The sequence below is a fragment of the Nymphalis io genome, chromosome 11 (genome assembly GCF_905147045.1).
Source record: "Nymphalis io chromosome 11, ilAglIoxx1.1, whole genome shotgun sequence".
NCBI classification, from domain to species: Eukaryota; Metazoa; Arthropoda; class Insecta; order Lepidoptera; family Nymphalidae; genus Nymphalis; species Nymphalis io.
The window spans coordinates 9,127,640-9,144,098 of record NC_065898.1 but is presented as its reverse complement, the minus strand read 5'-3'; the positions used below and the strand labels follow the sequence as shown (position 1 = coordinate 9,144,098).

The 16,459-nt window shown below is 36.9% G+C and overlaps 1 pseudogene; it reads left to right on the top strand.

Annotated features, from left to right (window-relative positions):
* Window positions 1-2,514: 2,514 nt before the first annotated feature.
* LOC126772073 (uncharacterized) lies at window positions 2,515-11,668 on the top strand (annotated as a pseudogene).
* Window positions 11,669-16,459: the final 4,791 nt, after the last annotated feature.

The following is a 16,459-nucleotide window of genomic DNA, read 5'->3' as shown; positions in this document are numbered from 1 at the left end:
CAACTTCTTCTTTTTCTTCTTTTTTGATGGCTAACCATCAAAAAAGGTTAGCCATCAGGCACTCGGTTCTGCCTTTTGTTTGCGAAGAAGTGTTCGTGCCCGTCTTATCCACGTTGTTTGCACGGTCCGCAGCTAGTGGCGGCCGTAGAGGTCTTCTCGGTAGAAGCGTGTCATTTAGGGATTCTATCTCGATCGCATCCATTATGGTCCCCACTTGAATCATTATCGAACGTACGAATTCGTCTGTCAGCGTCTTCTTTGGTGCTTTCTCCGTTTGTTGAATCGTTTGCTTTCCGATGGATCTCGGTAGAAGCAAGATATTCGGGAGAACTCTTTTTAAGTCGCGTGATTTCTTCCCGCAGTTCACAATTTTCCCCTCGAAGATCATTAACTTGCCTCATAAGTTGGCCGATTTCCACCTGTAGCTTTTATGTCTCCGATGTTGACGTCCTACTGTGTAGAGCTTCTACTGCAGCTTTGATAGAGGCTGCTGCTTCTTTTAGGGCACGTTGGAATGTGCCCTTTAAGTTTTTCGACCTTGTTGCTACTTTAAGTATGATATCGACATCATCAACAACCTGTTTATTTAGGGCAACAGCAGTTCGAGCATCGTCACCCTCCACCGTATGCAAACCTAGAGCTTTTCGGTTCTCGTTTGCAGAGCGTGTTCGCTCTTCAAGCTCTTTTTCCGCCTCTAGGCTTGCAGCTTCACGCTTCTTTGCTCGCGACGTCGTTTTTGAACTATTCGACTTCAACGATTTCAGGTTTGTATCTTCGCCTTCATCTTCATCGCTGGACGAAGCTGGTCCAGTTCTAGGCCGTTTTCTGGCTCTCCAGAGTCGTCCTCTTCCTGCTGCTGACTCGATTGAGTCAACGGTCCGCAGACTAGTGTCTGTATCTATGTCTGTATGTAGGGATTTCCAAAGATACTTAACGTATAAAACATAGTCCTTTATTTTAACATTTTGTGTCGCAGAATAGATTTCAAATTGAGGCAAGTGACACTAATTGTATCCTACATCTTGAATATTTAAACGTGTATAAAAATCAACTTCGTTTATTAGGGACATTTTTTTAATTAATGTATAATCTGTTCCGAGTAATGTTTTTACATCTCAAGGTACATTTATTTATTCTGTAAATAGGTAAACGTAAATCGACGATCGCCTGATGATTCACCATTTACATGTATGCTTTAAATATAACTAAATATTTGTTCTATATTTGGCTATTACATCAATGACAGTCAAACAACGAAATTTATAAGACGTAAAGGTAAAATATAGGTAAGGTAAGATAGTATTTTTATAAAAGCGAAGTTTCGTTTGATCTATTATATCTATATGAAATTATGTAAAATGTTTTTGCTTCAAACAATATAAGTTAAACAAACGAACGGGCCAAATATATGGCCGCCGTCTGTAGTGTCTACAATCTTGGCTTGTGCCTAAAGAGAGAATAATTCGTAGGAGCAAATAGTTTTATCATTGCTGTAAATAAATACAAATTGACGGAGGAATAATAAATACCTATATAAATAATTATTATCTGTGAAAAATGATTAATCTTACACTCACCATTGGACCCGTTTCACCCGTTTGGACCCGTTTGTTATCTGAAAATGTACATAATTATATGAGATATAATATATATATATATATGTATGTATGAGCATGTCGGTAGTTGAAAATCATATAATCTATACCTATATATATAATAAAATGTAACTGATCACTGTCTGTACATGGAAGATATTTGAGTAAAACTATTATCGTGGGCCTTAGGGTCCGTTCACACAGACCGGCTCGGAGAGCATCGGCCTGCTTTTTTCTTTTCACACAGACCGGGTCGTATACGCTTGGAATTGGCCGGAGCGGAGCCGCCAACTATTTCACATCGACCGGCTGGAAGAGATCTGAAAGCGGGTGCGAGCGAGAAAGAGCACGCAAGCGGAGCCGGTCGGCTCCTTTTATTACTTCACACGAAGCGCGTTCAGGCATTTTTAATGACAAAAAAGGTGCAAATGCAAAAATAAACTTTACTACAATCACTCAAAACACTGTTTCCAACGTGATAAAAATCTGCTCTCCTCTCCGAGCCGGTCTGTGTGAACGGACCCTTAAGGTCTAGCGTTCTTTCCCGACGAGCTAACTTTTTACACACAATCAATGCATGACAAAATAATATTGTTAACGATTTCGCAGAAGATTATTGTTTTTATAATTATTTGAGCACATCTGTTATTTGTCGATGTATTTGTATGTGGTATACATACTTACTACTTATACAACTTTTTGAAGAACTCAAATAGGTTTTGGGTAGGTGTCAAATAAAAGATAACACGGTTTTATAAGAGCTCTTGTTAATTTTTATTAAATAAATTGGAAGATCAATAATTACACTAATACAAATGTTCTAATTGTGTTCCCTACCTGCCAGCTAAATCTCCATAACACGGATTTAATCCCCCAGAAACAGAAACATTGAAATATTTAAAAAAAAAATCACATTTGCACTATGGAGTCCATCAAGCACTCAATTCATGACCTGACTGAACACTTCAACTCACGGATGGCTGAATTTCAAAAGACTCTTCAGAGTTCTATCCCAGCATCAAGTCCAACCACCAACATAGCGGCTCAGTTTAATACATTTAGAGTCTTTGTTTTAACTGCGTTGGAGAGCCTTCAGAAGCAAGTTGAACTCCTGTCAAAGCAATACATCCAAATGGAGTTAGTTAGTAGAAGGAAGATGCTCTCGCATGGAATTCCTGAAGAAGTAAAGGAGAATGTACCAACTGTGGTGTCGAGGGTTTTATCAGATCATCTCAAGTTGCCTGAGCTTACCATGGATAAGCTCAGCCGATGCCAGCGATTGGGTCAATCCACGCGAGATAAGCCTCGGGCTATTCTTGTCAAATTCCATGACGCGTTGCTTCGTAATAAAATCTGGTACTCGAAAACATCTCCAAAAATACGGGTGTGACTCTTTCGGAATTCCTTACTAAGGAGAGACATGAACTGTTTATGGCTGCGAGACGGAAGTTTGGAATATCTAAATGCTGGACGAAGGATGGTGCCGTTATTGTTACTGGGTCAGACGGTAAGCGCCATCGTATTGTCACAACAGCTGAACTTAATTCAATTAAATGCACACAAAATGATATTACTTTGGCTACTATTCCTGCTGCTATTCCCAGTACCAGTTCTGTTGACTCAATTGCTAAATCTACTAATATATATTTTGTTTTTTTTTTATTTATTTTTTTTATTCATATATATTTTAACTTTTTATCCATTTTTATATATATTTATTTTTTAATTATTATTATTTTTAGTATTTTATACATACATATAATAGTTGGTTGTTAATATAACCAGCATGATTTCAAACACTCTCAGTTTAAGCGACTCGAAAGACAATAGTGAGTATCTTAGTGACGTAGTGATGATAGTTTTCATAGTGCTTCTCTTCCTCTAAACTCTCTTTTAGATTCAACTTTCTCCGGTTTCACTAGAAACTTTAATGTAGTGCATATAAATGCACAGAGTATACCTTCTCATTACCCCGATTTGCTGTCTTCCTTCGATAGTAAAAATATTCACGCCGTCCTTATATCCGAATCTTTCCTGAAACCCTGCTTACCTTCAACTTCTTACTGTTTGCCTGGCTTTCATCTGATCCGGAATGATCGTACCGGTAAAGGTGGTGGTGGAGAGGCAATATATCTCTGTAGTCATATCCCCTTTACTATTTTAAACAAATCTCCTACACAATACTGTGAGTCATCTGAATATATTTTTATTGAAGTCTAATTCGGCCATCTCAAACTACTACTGGGCGTTTTTTATAGTCCGTCCCTTACTATTAATTATTTTGATAATTTTGAAAATTTGTTGGAACAATTTAGTGCGTCTGTTGATCACGCAATAATTATGGGAGATTTCAATACTTGTTTAATTAAAGATGATCAACGCGCCAAACGTTTTAAAAATATAATTAATAGCTGTAACCTTAATGTACTTCATACGAACGCAACTCATTTTTTTCCGAATTGTTTGCCATCGCTGTTGGACTTAATGGTTGTTTCCTCGCCTAGTCATTTTGATGCGCATGGTCAGCTTCCCGCTGAAGCCTTTTCTAACCATGACTTAATTTATTTATCCTATGGAATACGGCCTCCGCGGGCTAAGCCCGTAATATTTAGTATCTCCTTTTTATATGTAAATGCACTTACCTGTTCTCTTACAAATATTCTTTCACCAAAGGTTCTCTGTTAGAGATCGCTATAAGCGATAAGACTGCCTTTGCGCACCATTTTTTTATTTTCTTTTTCTTTGATTGTTTCCTACTTCTCTCATCTAATGTATATGTTGTGCAAAAAGTGTTAAATAAATAAATAAATAAATACTAACAAGTACCTCGGTAGGTATATATTAAACACAGGTACTCTATTTATATATTTTATATATGAGGATATAGTAAAGATTAAAAAAACCGTATTGATTAATGTGAGATTGCTTCTGTCGAAAAATAAATGCTTCAAAAATGTATACTACGACGCGATCTCGATATCGATATACGATCTTCTTACAATTTATTATATTCATAAAATATACGAGATTTTATAAGTCTTAATAACTATAAGGCTGGTCACAGTTAAATAAATTTAGGCTTAGATATATAATGACCGTTTTTACAGTTATATGATTCACCTAAATTAAGCTAGGTGGCTCGCTTGAAAATTTTTAAATTATTTTTTACAAATTTTCGCCCGTGTATTCAAGGGAGGTATATAAGTTATAAATATAGTATAGTTCGGTCAGTAATAGTATCGTCATAATATTCTAATAATATTTTACTTCAGTTATTAATTGATCTAAAACATTTGAGAAATGCATCGGTTGCGTACTGTCTCATGTGTAACGAAATCTTTTGTTTGATATTTATTGGGAGACAAATGTCGGGTACTTAGGTATCCTTAGTTCAAAAGAAACCATTTTAGTTATATCGTTACCTGCGTGGCGACGCCAATAGATCTTGTTTCGACTGTTAAAATTTAAACGTTATAAATTAAAATTAATCCTTATTCAGATTTGATATCTATCTATAATATGAAGCTATCACTTACAAATATTTTCGTAATTACCTTGATGGGGGTTGTTGTGCAGCTTGATGGGAGTTGTGTAAAGGGAAATGAATTGCAATTTAAAATAAATAAATATTTCTTAGTAAAAGCTCACTAAGAAACTGTAAAATTATCGATTCGATTTTGTTAAGTAGTTCCAGCTCAAATAAGATTCCGATAGCAATTGTCAGCAGTTATTCAAAGTACCGTGCCTTTTAATTGTCCATTCCAGGTATAAAATATAAGGTACATGTTTTGGGCTAAACTCGGTCGCTAAGCATTACTTTGTATAACAAGGCAACCTCAATAAACCTATTGTTTATTGCCTTATCCTATTGGATGCTCTTTTCTAGAACCAATGTTTTTACCTGTATCTTTTTAAACTAGTATTATACTAAAGTTGTACTAAGCAATATAACCGATTAAGTCCAAATACAGTTAAATAAAATCATTTTCTGAAATGTTTGTTTAACCCTTATTATACAAATTTCATTATTTATTAATTATATTTTGTCTGAAAATATACATGTTTAATATAATATTTTCATTAAATCTATTAACAATAAATTTGAACGCAAACCTTTATTAATTAAAGAAATAAATTTAAGCGGGTGGCCTAGCCTATAAGGTCATGATTATTTTATGTTATGTGGGTAACTGCAATGCCGGAGAGACTACACCTTGAGTTCCCCTTAATTTTTAGTCTATTTTTTAAATCATTTGCAAAATAAAATTAAAAATAATGAGGTCTCATTGCATACCACTTTTTTATCCCTGTACATACTTCTATATTTAAAAATAGTGAATTAAATCTTTTCACGGTCTAGTAAAGCACTAATAAACAATAAAAATCATCATCAAACGGTGACGGTGAGCGGTAACTATAAGTAAAATTAAGTTGTCGGTACACAGGTTTACGTCATTGCTTTAAATAATAATCAGGCGCTCCAACAATGACGCTATAATTCTCACAAAGACCTTGCTCAATAATTCAGTACTCTGCAGTGAACTGTTTGACAACCGTTACTTGGTTTATAGGAGGGACAGAGATACTTCTAGTTTGCAGTGTAAAGAGGAAGGGGGAGTTTTAATTGCTATTAAGAAAACCATTAAATCAAAACGAGTTAAAGCCTGGGAAAGTAGTTGTGAGGATCTCTGGGTGGTCATAGATATTCCTGGATTACGTTCTGCTTGTCATGCAGCTTTCTGTGCAGTGTATCTCCCTCCGCCAGTGCGCCATTCTACACTAGAATGCTTTCTGGATCACTGCAATACAGTTTTTGAGCAATCGACAGACTCTCTTGTGAGTATTGTGGGAGATTTTAATTTAAGTAACATTGATTGGCAATTAGCAGAGAGTTCAAGCAATAATATTGTACCAGTACAAGTGAAATTTTGTTAGATTTTATTCATATCAATGGACTCAATCAGTTTAATTTTGTGAAGAACACTGCTGATCGGATACTAGATCTTGTCCTCTCGACGAATTCTTTATGTTATATCAGGCAATCTGTTAACCCCCTTAAGTAATGTTGACCAACAGTATCCACCTCTTGATATTGTAATTCCCTTGAAAATTGTAACAAGGTTTCCGTATGAAAACATTAAAGCAAGACCAAGTTTTCAGAAGGGAGATTATCTATCAATTTGTGAAAAATTAAAAACATAGACTGGGATGCTATATTTAGGGGACAGTTTGATATGAATGGGATGTTACGGATCTTTTATGATACACTGAACGCAGTCATCAAAGAATTTATACCATTTCGTGTGCCTAAGAGTAACACATATACTGCCTGGTTTAACTACAGACTTATTAAAATAATAAAAGTGAAATATAGGATAAGAATACGTTACAGAAAATATAAAAACCCGTTAGATGAAGTAGATTTAAAATATATTAGTAAACAATGTGATAGACTAGCTACCGTATGCTATAATAATTAAATAAAATCTTTAGAAGATATGGAAAAACTACCACTTCAGATGCTACAGAAATTTGTAAGCTATTTTCAAATTACTTTTCCTCTGTCTATTATTATATTCTATTCAATTCAAACTATCTTAAATTATTAGAAAATTATAGTCTATAGTATATGTTTAAATCAGCCTGTTTTAGACGAAGATACTATACTTAAAAAACTAAAAAGTGTAGGTATCAATAAGGGTGCCGTTCCTGATGGAATTCCACCGATGTTTATCGTTGCATGCTCCTCTGAATTAGTTCACCCACTGTCAATAATTTATAATAAGTCTTTAGTGTCTGGGGTTTTTCCATCAGTGTGGAAAGTTGCAAAGGTGGTTCCTATTTATAAATCAGACGACAAAGAATCTATATTCAACTACAGACCAATCACAATTTTATCAAAATTCGCAAAAATATTCGAATCATTAATTTGTCCTTACATCTATAAGCACCTCAAATTATATTTAAGCGATCATCAGCACGGATTTGTTGATTTCCGATCCACCGATTCAAATCTGGTTCCATTTACAGAATTATTAATTGGTGCAATACTCGGGCCATCAAGCTAATGTAATAAACACCGACTTCAGCAAGGCCTTTGATAAAGTTCCACACAATATTTTAATTTCCAAACTACGTGCTTACGGTATTTCTGGTTGTTTCCTAAAGCGATTGAGTTCATATCTACAAGACAGACAATTCTTTGTGGTAATGAATGGTTATGAGTCGAATATACAAAAAATATCGTCAGGTGTTCCTCAAGGTTCCCATTTGGGACCAGTGTTGTTCAATTACTTTATTAATGATTTTCCAAACTGTTTTCTTTTCTCTGACGTTTTATGTTTGCTGATGATTTAAAGTTTGTCAGTGTAATTAAGTCAAATGAAGATCTATACGTTTACAAAGCGACATCAATAGGCTCATACTATGGTGCTGGTATGGTACAAGGCTCCCTCGCAGCTCGATCACACCACTCTGTCCACCTCTTAGAAAGACTGCGTTAGGTGCCAACTCTTCCTGTTCGAGATTATGTAAAGTGATAAATACTTGCAGTGATCAAATCGATCTACATTATGATTCCCTCACCAAGTTGAAATCAACTTGTACTGGCTTATCTTACTTTGATTAGTAAAATAACTACTTTTATAAGACACTTTCAGATATACATATTCTTGTTATTCATTTTTTTTTCGTGTATTGTAATTAAATGTTCGTTTATCTATGATTAGTGTTTAATGAATTTGCTGTAGCTACTTTTTTCTTTTTATGTAATGTAAGTATTACAAGCGGTGTTTACCTATAATTAGTTGTTGCGCTATTCTATGTATATATATATTTTAAAATGTATTATGTGTTATATTCAGTGAAAACAACTGTTGATAAACCTTAATAAATAAATAATAATAATAAATAACTATACGTTTAAACATGACCGAGGAACTGTTAACACTTGTGTGTTTTATGTGGGTTAAATGAGTTAATGAAAAACAGTCCAACAATTAATACACTCAATTTATAATATTCAGACAGCGTAACGTTGTGCCAGGAATTATTTAAAATGATTGAGCTCATTTCGTGCGTCCTACCCACTTTATACAAAAAATAATCAGAAGTCAGTTTACGAACTAATAAAGTTAAATTATTATTTACATCGTAATTTAATAATATGATGATTAACGAAATTATTAATAATGAATTATAGACATAATAAGGTATAGGTAAATAAATCACGAAGATAAATATCATTGGGAGTAGTTATTATAAGCCACACTTGTTAACAGAACTGATATAAACAGATCCGTTTCGTTTGACATTATTTGATAAACGATGCGATCGAAATCACGCACTATAATCGCAGTATAATTGCATAATTCATATCAAAACAAATTCGTAGTTCTTAATTGTAACATATCTATCACAATCTTCAGAAGTCAAAATTCACGTTTGACGTTTCTTAGTTCCGAAATCTAAACAGAGTAGGTATTGTGGTCTGCCACCAAACTTATGACTTATTCTGACTTTTGCTATCTTAGCTAAGGTTAGAACATACTCTGTGGAAAACGGGCACGCTCGTTCTGATCCACAAGGACGGGCGTCCGCCCGATCAGCCGTCGGCCTACCGCCCAATCGTGTTGCTCGACGAGGTGAGCAAGCTCTTCGAGCAGGTGCCCGCTGCCCGTCTCGGCGGCAGCAAGGAGCCGGGGCTCGACGAGCGGCAATACGGGTTCCGTCCCGGCCGCTCGACGCTCGATGCAATCGCCAGGGTGAGGGCCCTGGCCGAGGAGGAAGTGTCTCGGGGCGGGGTGGTGTTGGCAGTGTCGCTGGATATTTCCAATGCCTTCAACACCCTGCCCTGGGATACGGTGATGGAGTCCCTGCGGTTCCACGTTGTGCCGGGCTACCTGCGGCGTACCGTGGCCGATTACTTCTCAGGCAGGGCGGTGGCCTTCCCGACTGCGGACGGATGGGCCGTCAGGTCGTTGTCGTGCGGTGTTCCGCAGGGGTCGGTACTAGGACCGCTCCTGTAGTGCATCGGCTACGACTGGGTGCTGCGCGGGGCCACGTTGCGGGGGGTCAGCGTCACGTGCTACGCTGACGACACCCTCGTGTCGGCCCGCGGCAGATCATACCGGGAGGCGGCTTATCTCGCCACGGCTGGGGTGGCGCACGTGGTCTACCGAATACGCGCGCTGGGCCTCGAGGTGGCCCTACATAAATCCGAGGCCCTCGTCTTTCACGGGCCTCGGAATGCGCCACCTCCGGGGGCGGCGATAACGGTGGGCGGAACTTCCATCGCCGTCGGGTCGACGATGAAGTACCTGGGACTCGTACTCGACGGCAGGTGGAAGTTCGAATAGCACTTCCGGCGCTTGGCGCCAAAGTTGGTGGCTGCAGCCGGGGCGCTAGGTAGGATCCTCCCGAACGTGGGTGGGCCAGGAGGCTCCTGCAGGCGCCTGTACACCGGCGTCGTGCGCTCGATGGCACTCTACGGGGCGCCGATATGGGCGGACGCTCTGAACAACCGTAACGTCGCCTCGCTGCGACGTCCGCAGCGAGCGATGGCGCTCAGAGCAGCTCGGGCGTACCGCACGGTGTCGGACGGATGTGGCGGGAGGAGGCCCGCGAAAGGGTATTCGCCGAGTGGTCGGAGAGACTGGGTGCTAGCCGGGACCTCGTTGCGGCCATTCGGCCGGTGCTGAGGAAGTGGGTCGAGCGCAAGCACGGCCCACCCACGTATCACCTGACACAGCTTTTGACCGGCCACGGTTGTTTCGGCCGGTACCTGTGTGAGGTGGTCGGTAGGGAGCCGACGGTGGAGTACCACCATTGTGGCGGAGGAGCCGTAGATACGGCGGAACACACGCGCGTAGAGTGCCCGGCTTGGGCGGAGCCTCGCGCGGTCCTATCCACGGCTGTAGGTGGGGACCTGTCGTCGTCGAGAAGATGGCCGGAAGCGAAGAGATCTGGGTGGCAGTGTCCCGGTTCAGCGGATGCGTCATGTCGCAAAAGGAGGAAGCAGAGCGGGAGCGGGAGGATGACGTGTACTCGCTCCCGCAACGAAGAAGGAGACCTCATCGACGGCGACGTGCTTTCGCAGGCAGGACGCTGCCGCAGAGTTAAGGTCTGGTTGGCGGCGGAGCCAGTTTTGTTTGTTGATCCGCCGCGTCGAGCCCTGACGCTCAGCCTCCAGTGGCGGACTCGGGGGAGTCGGTCTGGTTACAGGACGGAGGCACAGAGAGGAGGGAGGCGCGCCCTAACATCCTGGCGCGCTCTCGAGATGGGTCGCCTCATGGCGACGACCGCTGGCGGGGTTGCGGTTGTAAGTCACAACGTTCCCGTGACCCCGCCGCCTTACGGAGAGGCGGAATTCCGGGGAGGTTTTAGTGGGTAGGACGGGGCCGTCTGCCCCGTGAGTCCCACATACCCGTCCCGGTCCCCCCGGACCGGGCGGCAGACGTAAATGCCTTTCCTCCCCGAAAAAAAAAAAGGTTAGAACATACTGGCGACTTTTCCTGTCAAACTACTACGTATAACCATAAATTACAATATTCTTTATTATCTGTTATAAGTTAAATGTTAATATTTTCAATTAAACTTTTTAGCTTTTGTTTGATATTTTGCTTTTTTACATAATACTATGTTAAAAGAGTGAATTATGATAACATACTAAATATTAATTAATATATTTAAAATATTAACATTTAACTTATTACAGATAAAAAAGATTAAAGAATATTGTAATATATTATATTATATTGTATTCAACCGGAATTAGTAATTACCTTCTAGGAAAGACGTCTTGCAAAAATCGTGTCGTCGTTGAATTGTGGGAAGTCCGATCGATCTCTGCCATTAGTCTGGCAGGCACGGTGATATTGCCGTTTCCAATTGAAACTTACGAATTTAAAATACTTTAATAATTATATTGATTTCGTTGTCAGTATAACAGTATAAGTATAATAAGTAGGTAGTTGTTATTTTTTTCATTATTCACTTATTTATGTTAGAATTTATATTAGTCAATAATGGCTTTTATTTATTGATTGAACTATTCCCTATAAACAGGTGATTAAGGTTTATATAGTCAGCACCTCATTATAGCGCCACACACAACATAGACCATAGAAAAATCGCTGTCTATAAATAATCGAGTATAATAATTTATTAAATATTTTGTATCGTAATTCATAATAAATAATAACTTTATAGTTTAATGTGTTTAAACTTTTTAGCAATACTTCAAGCGTTCTTTAAAAACAATCGCAATTTGTTTTATATTTAATAATTTTAAAATTAAATTAGGACTAGAAATTCTATAATTATACAGGTTGACTGGTTGAACACTATCGATACTTAAGGACGTGATTTTTGACGATCATATATGATTAAAACAAATACATATAACATAAATATTAACAAACTTCTAAGTAAAGTTAACCAAGAGTTAAGCGTGATCCAATCCCCCTTCATACTTTAATCCTTGCTTAGGACAGGCAAAAATAACAAGATATTTCACTCGTTTAAGCAACAAATTTGTTGACTAGGTAAATGATGTGAACTTGGGACAAAAATTAATATGAACTGTTTACCTATCTTGGTATTTCCGGCGTATTTAAAAATGGAATCATACTTATTTACAACGATTGTCAATCATGAAACTACCTATTTACCTACATAACTACACTAACTTTATTCGTGGCTCGTAATAGTTAGCACTGGGTTCTTGAACATGTCGAAAATGATACGGGTGTAGCCCTTCTTTGTGAAGTAGATTCCATACAGTCCACTGAGATACAGGTCACACTCACACACAGATTAGGTATACGCGTAAGATCGATCGCTAGGCGCGCGCGCGGGAAAACGGACGTGCGAACCTTACGGCGGCGCTCACCTGACTAATTGGCCGCGGGGCAGGTGTTGCAGGTGACGCGCGGCACAGTACAACAGCCGCACGTAATATTAAAGTCTATTTGGATCATTAGGTCAAATTTATGTCAAACTTTAGGGGTAATTAGATTTTATATACTTAACTACTTATGTATACATATGAATAATATATGAATATACAAACCATATCAACATTGTTAACCGACAATGGCAAACTTGCGTTAGTAGTCTCCGCTGATGCTCTCGGTATTTTTAAGCCACCAGCCATCTTATCCATTTCGAGCTCAACACTTGTCGTGTTTTGACGAACAATGGTCGGTTCTTCTAATTCTAAAATCTCTACATTCTCATCTAGTCTTCGATCTTCAGATGTCCTATCCATTATTGATCGACTTTCATTTATTTCAACATTAAAATCTTGTTATATATGACTTAAATGGCTTAAGAGTAAACTCATTACGACTGGCTTAATAGAACATTCATCATTGTATTGCTTCTTTCCTTCTTTTTCATTTTCGATTAATTGCCAAAAGGGAATACGTAATATATAGGGGAAGGCCCAAAGCGGGCACACCACTTTTACCCGTAAGCTATTGACATAATTGTAAATGTTTGAATGCAGTACTGTACTTCGGCGGTCGACCAATCATCATGAGTTGGCTCGCTCGCCAAGCCTTAAAAGTTTTCAAATTAAAACAAAAAACTTTTTAATTTCATTTACACTAAAATATTTGAAAATTATTAAAAAACGTAAACGTAACGTAACGAAGCCACGTTAGACGCATAGTTTCTCAATGAGGTGGCAATATTATTTGGAGGCCCTATTTAAAACTGGCTAGTTCGCACAACGCTCTAAATAGATCTTTTTCCACAGGAATTTACACAAAATAGAAACTTTTTCGATGACCGACTTCCTTCCGTCAATTTTGACGGACCGACCAGAGCCTATAAATAGTGGCTGAAGCCAATCAGCCTGCGTATATAATATATCCAAGACTCTCGGTGTGCTGGTCTCATCACAAGCCTGATCTAAATACCCGTGATTTAATTGATTTTGACCGTAAAGTCTAGGTGAGAATTTCGTCCAAAATCCTACGCTTCTGGATGAAAATATTATAAACCAATCGAAACACAAAACTTGAATGTAGTCAGGATCACCGACTATTTCTAATGCAAGAATATCAAGACAAGAATTTAAAAAAGTTGATGCTAAAATTGTTCTAAAATCCGCACAGAATCCTTAATCTTTCATGTCAATCCTAAAAAGAGACTGATTATATTAGTAGGCGAGCTTGGTTTAGTTATTGAAGATTATATAATGTTAATTGAAATCTTACTAAAAAGGTTTATTACCATAATAAATTGATAAGGGTTAATGCAACTTTATTTCTCATTAAGAATCAAATTAACTGACATGAGAACATAAGATAATTACAATAACATCAGCGTAGTAAAGTATAATTATATAATGTATAAAGAATATTAGTAAAAAATGAAAAAAAATACAGTTTCGAAGAGGATATCTGTGAAAACCCTGCATTATTGTCGATAGACTGGTCTTATCGCAAATACACGGATTAAGTACAGCTAGGAAGTGGTATGAGTGAAAGAGAGAGAATTTATGACTTTATTATTATTTGTTTTATTTTATTTATTAATTTTTTAGTGCTACTTTTAATACTATTAAATGTAATAAATTATTGTACATAATTATACAGTTTGTTTCATTTTATGTACCTGTGTTATTTTATATTGCTTCGAACATATATTTTTAATAGTCTCATAAACTGACGCATACTTTTTGCTTCTTTAATATTTTTTGGTAAATTATAAAAATGTTTCGCTCCGTCAAACATAATATTTTTCTTCGCATAGTTAATAGTACGAGGCTTTTATAGTTTTAAGTCATTGGTGTTTCTAAATTTTGTTTTCTTGGTGATTGTTGGTTTTGTATTTCTGTGTATATATTTTTATCTTTTGTTAAGATTTATTTATTCCAATGTGTAATAATTCCACGAAAAATGTTAAGTAGGTATTTATTAAAGTAAAATATCAGTCGGTTCTTATAAGCCATATTTAACATTTTCAAAGATCTTCTTCACTTTGAGCCCATTCTACCATATTATCCCACTGCGTTTTAGAATTTACCTATTGCATTATATACATACAAGGTTTCCTGATTTTACATTATTATAATGCTAAGTATATAAAAAGAATATCTAAACTTTCAACAATAAAAGTTTATTTTTAACAGGTGACCCTCGGTTTCGAACTAAGTGTTTTATCCACCATTTACATGTATGCTTGAAATATAACTAAATATTTGTTCTATATGTGGCTTTTACATCAAAATCAGCCAAATAACGAGATAAGTGTTTATAAGAAGGTAGTATAGTATAAGTAAGGTAAGGTAAGATAGTATTTTTATAATCGCTTCGTTTTTATAATCGCAAAGTTTCGTTTGATTTATATGTATATAAAATTACGTAAAATGTTTTTTCTTCAAACAATATACATTAAACAAATGGACGGGCCAAATCTTATGGTCGCCGTCTGTAGTATCTACAATCTTGGCTTACGCCTAAAGAGGATAATGTATGTAGTATGAGCAAATAGTTTTATAATTGCTGTAAATAAATACAAATTGACGGAGGAATAATAATTACATATATAAATAAGTATTATCTGTAAAAAATGATTAATCTTATACTCACCATTGGACCCGTTTTCATCTCCTTTATAGTATTCACACACAATGAAAGAACAGTTTTCACTTGATGGTCTTGTCTTCCAACATCACTTTCAACTCTTTGACATAATGTTTGTTATCTGAAAATGTATATAATTATATGATAACAAGATATAATATATGAACATAAAAATTCATACGATATTTAAAATCTAAAATCTCCAAATAATATCTAAAAAAAATACTTCTGTCGGAACAGCTGTGTCAAATACACTTATTTTATAATAATTGCGTGAAAAAAAGGAGGTACTTACCTCTCTTTACCTATAGAGCATGTCGGTAGTTGAAAATCATATAATCTATACCTATACATACATATACAATAGAAATGTAACTGATCACTGTCTGTACATGGAAGATATTTGAGTAAAACTTTTATCGTGGGCCTTTATCAACGCAATAAAACCCAAATCAATGATTGTTAGAACTTTTGTCTGCTTGTGCGCGCTAATCTTAGAAACGGCTTAACTGATTTGGGTACGGTCAATTTGGTATTTAGCCGTTTCAAAGATTAGCCTGCACAAACAGACGAACAGACAGACAAAACGAAATTAAATAACGAAAGTGACTCACCAGAAACTCGAAGAATTCGCGCCCTGCGTGCACCATCGTTACGCTTGTCACGAAGTAAAATATGTTTTGTTCGTCTACCCATTCGACGAGAAGCCACAACTTTTGATCCATGTTCTATTAAATTTAAATCTACACGACGTAGTCAATATCTATCTAATATAATAAAATGTAATATGCAATTTCTTCCTAACACGATGCTGTACAAAAATTAACCGAACAGTAGAGGGTAGGTGCGGTGCGTGTCAGTACGCAGGTAAAGATAAAATGGCTACAATCATACAATGGCTTCTATTGAACTAAAGATACCCAAGTACCCGACATTTGTCCCCCAATAAATATCAAACAAATTCGTTACACATGAGACAATACGCAACCGATGCATTTCTCAAATGTTTTAGATCAAATAATAACTGAAGTAAAATATTATTACAATATTGTAACGATACTATTACTGACTGAACTATACTTATAACTTATATACCTCCCTTGAATACACGGGCGAAAATTTGTAAAAAATAATTTAAAAATTTTCAAGCGAGCCATATTATAACAATTAACATACAAAAACATAAAAAAAATAACATAAAAAATAAACAGCAATATTATAACAACGATACTAGCAGAAGTTCACCATATTTATTATAAGTAATAAAAA